Source organism: Hippocampus bargibanti, linkage group LG09 (genome assembly GCF_051943395.1).
Source record: "Hippocampus bargibanti isolate YZ-2025 linkage group LG09, ASM5194339v1, whole genome shotgun sequence".
NCBI lineage: Eukaryota > Metazoa > Chordata > Actinopteri > Syngnathiformes > Syngnathidae > Hippocampus > Hippocampus bargibanti.
In genome coordinates, this window is record NC_142742.1 from 17392899 (window position 1) to 17396870 (window position 3972).

At 47.2% G+C, this 3972-nt stretch overlaps 1 pseudogene across 1 annotated transcript; it reads left to right on the forward strand.

The window, feature by feature from the left end:
- The first annotated feature begins 867 nt into the window (after nucleotides 1-867).
- On the forward strand, nucleotides 868-2486 carry LOC148893855 (uncharacterized; annotated as a pseudogene). Its single transcript, XR_016116102.1, has 2 exons — nucleotides 868-1483; nucleotides 2386-2486. The product of XR_016116102.1 is annotated as an uncharacterized LOC148893855 (transcript).
- Nucleotides 2487-3972: the final 1486 nt, after the last annotated feature.

Below are 3972 nucleotides of genomic sequence, written 5' to 3' on the forward strand. Positions count from 1 at the left end.
CGCTTATAAATGAAATGTATTATTATTTACGTCTGTGTAAGCTCTCAGTCGTACAGGAGTGGTCCATCGATGAGGTTTCTTCAGCTGTCGTCTGTAGGCTGACGAAGCTTCTTGGATAGGAGGCGAAACGTTCGACACCTTCAAAAAAGTACAAATGACGGCTGAAGAAACCTTCTCATCACTGTATTATTTATTATTATTATTAAGCATTATTATAAAGCATGCGTCTGTAGACTAGATCCATGAGACAAAATGAAGTCTTAACCTCTATTTTGCAAGAGCAGGGGTATTTTAAAGGGAAACCCATTTGAAAACTATCTAAGCTGTCTAGTTTAAATATCATGTATCCCCTCCTCTACTTTCTCTTTCACTTTACATTATAGCTCATTGACTAGACCTACAGGACATGTGCATGTCTGTTAAATCAGTTAGAAATTATGCTGTTCTCCCAGACGCTCCTGGGATCACAAGGTGTTGACGAGACCTTTTCACATGTTCAACTTGTCAATTCAAGGCACGTCTTGAAACATCGAAACACAGATGCAACCAACTCGATGTTGTTCTTGGCTTTCTGTGCAGAATGAGCGAAAATGTGATATTATCACAAATTGTTCAGACTTCCAGTCTTTAACCGTGGCACGATGACAGTCGTAGGATCATCTATTTCCCTGATTGAAATCAGGCAGTGAGGTGTTCAAAACTGTACCTCCCTTATTACTGACTTCATTGGAAAAAAAACACTTCATTTACGGTGGTGTCACTCTGAGGACACTGCATGTTTGCAGTGACACAGAGGATTTATGGAATTGTATATGCCATTTATGTCTATTGCAAAGAGCAGCAAATTCATCCAAGATGGCGCCGCGAATGGCAACCTCGGTCATACGCTCCCTAGTATTGTTCCTGGTTTTGTCATTTTCATTTGTTTTTTGCGACCCTACGCGACTCAGTTACAAGAGGGAAGAGTTACTGAGCATTGGGGAATCCACTTTTGGACTATTTTCACCGACACACCAAAATCTACAAGGTTTTTCGGGGCTGCTCGCGAGCGGCGTAGCAGCTCTGTACGGAGCTTTGAGACGTCGGCGTAGGAGGGGTAAGCGAGCCGGCGTGCTCGTCAAGCTACGGCAGCGTGGATTTCGAACGCCGCTCCCATCGATCCACCTCGCTAATCTACGTTCACTACCAAACAAGATGGACGAACTTCTTCTCACAAAAACCAATAAAACATTTGCACGCTCTGCTGAGCTGTGCTTCACTGAGACCTGGCTCAGTGACCGCCACCCGGATTCCGCGCTACAGCTACCCGGCTTCCGTCTCCTCAGAGCCGACCGCGACACGGGGCAATCGGGGAAATCCAAAGGTGGTGGAATATGCTTCTACATCAACGAAGAATGGTGCACCGATGTCACGATGCTCGACGCACACTGCAGCCCTGGCTTGGAATCGCTGTCTCTCAACTGCAAGCCATTCTACTCGCCACGTGAGTTTGCTTCCTTTATTCTCGTCGCCGTGTACATCGCGCCACAAGCTAATGCTAACGCGTGTATACAAACGCTAGCGGACCATGTAAACGAACTCGAAGTAAAATACACAGAGTCACCCTTGATCATTTTGGGCGATTTTAATCAAACGCGTCTAAACCGTGAACTTCCCAAATACAAGCAGCATATTGACTGTTTCACCAGAGAAATAAACATTCTAGATCAGTGTTACACAGCACTGAAAGGTGCATACCGGTCTGTGGCGCATGCAGCATTGGGTCCTTCTGACCACTATTTAATCCACATAATTCCCACATACAGACAGAAACTCAAATGTGTAAAACCGGTACTCAAGACAGTTAAAAAATGGACTGATGAAGCAAAGTTAGCGCTACAAGAATGCTTAGACTGCACTGATTGGAGCGTCTTTGAAACTTCAACGGGCACATTGGATGAATACACAGACACTGTAACATCATACATTAGTTTCTGTGAGGACATGTGTGTACCAACAAAGTCCTTCCGCTCATTCAACAACAACAAGCCGTGGTTCATTCCCAAACCCAGGCAGTTTAGGAAAGAGAAAGAGTCCGCATTTAGACGCGGCGATCGAGCGCTTTACAAACTCGCCCGAAACAGATTGACAAAGGAAATTAACATCGCAAAGAAGAGTTATGCGGAGAGGCTTAACAAACAATTCTCCGCTAACGACTCTGCATCGGTGTGGAATGGCCTGAAAGCAATAACAAATTATCGTTTACCATCACCCCAGGCAGTGTACGACAATGGTCTGGCTGATGACCTTAATACATTCTTTTGCCGATTTAAAAAGGGAACCCCCATTTCCCTCATATGCCCACCATTACCAGAAACTACCGTATCTCCGCCCTATGCCCTACAGATCCACGAACTGGGCGTGAGGCGGCTCTTCAAGCAGCAGAAGATCAAGAAAGCTGCGGGACCTGACAGAGTGTCCCCCTCCTGCCTGAAAGTCTGCGCTGACCAGCTGGCTCCGGTCTTCACACGAATCTTCAACAGATCCCTGGAGCAGTGTGAAGTCCTATCCTGCTTCAAACAGTCTACTATCGTCCCAGTTCCAAAGAAACCAGCACCCTCGGGATTGAACGACTACAGACCTGTTGCTCTGACGTCTGTGGTCATGAAGTCCTTTGAACGCCTCGTGCTGAACCACCTAAAGAACATCACCTCTGCTAGATCCTCTTCAGTTTGCCTACCGGGCAAACAGGTCTGTGGAGGATGCAGTCAACATCGGACTGCACCACATCCTCGACCACCTCGACAACACAGGAACCTACGCAAGGATCCTGTTTGTGGACTACAGCTCTGCGTGCAATACCATCATCCCAGAACTCCTCATCCCCAAACTTCTCCAGCTTGGAATGTTCCCTACGATCTGCCAGTGGGTACTCAGCTTCCTGACAGGACGGACACAACAGGTCAGACTGGGGAAAATATCATCCTCAACACGAACCACGAGCTCTGGAGCCCCGCAGGGATGCGTCCTCTCTCCATTGCTCTTCTCTCTCTACATGAATGACTGCACCTCAACGCACCCAGCTGTCAAATTCATAAAGTTCGCAGACGACACCATGGTCATCGGTCTCATCAAAGACGGCGACGAGTCTGCGTACCGACAACAAGTGGAGCAGCTGAACCTCTGGTGCAGCCGTCACAACCTGGCGCTGAACGCGCTCAAGACAGTTGAGATGATGGTGGACTTCAGGAAACATCCATCACCACAGCTACCCCTCACACTATCCAACTGCCTGGTGTCAACCGTTGAGACCTTCAAGTTCCTGGGAATCACAGTCTCCCAGGACATGAAGTGGGAAGTCAACACCAACTCTATCCTAAAAAAGGCCCAACAGAGAATGTACTTCCTGACGCTGCTAAAGAAGCATGGTCTGCCACAGGAGGTGCTGCAACATTTCTACACGGCTATCATCGAATCCATCCTGCGTTCTTCCATCACTGTTTGGTTCGGGGCCGCCACAAAAAATGGACAAAATCCGACTTCAACGGACAGTTAGGACGGCGGAAAAAAAATATTGGCACCGCCCTACCCACTCTCGAGGACTTGCACACTGCAAGACTCCAAACTAGGGTGCGGAAAATCATACTGGACCCCCCGCACCCTGCCCACCACCTTTTCCAGCTACTCCCCTCAGGCAGGCGCTACCGATCCATGCGCACCAAATCCAGCAGACATTTCAAGAGCTTCTTCCCCCAAGCGAATAACTCTTTGAACAGTAGCCCAAATGGAATTGTATAGTGCCTCTTTGCAATATTTTTGCTGATGATACTAGTGCAGCGTGTTCGACCGAAAACAAATTCCTTGTGTGTTCTACATACTTGGCAATAAAGATGATTCTGATTCTGATTCATCAAAAGTCCGATTTACACAAACTCAGACATGATGATGATGATGATGATGGTTGTTGTTGTTGTTGTTGTTGTTGTTGTTGTT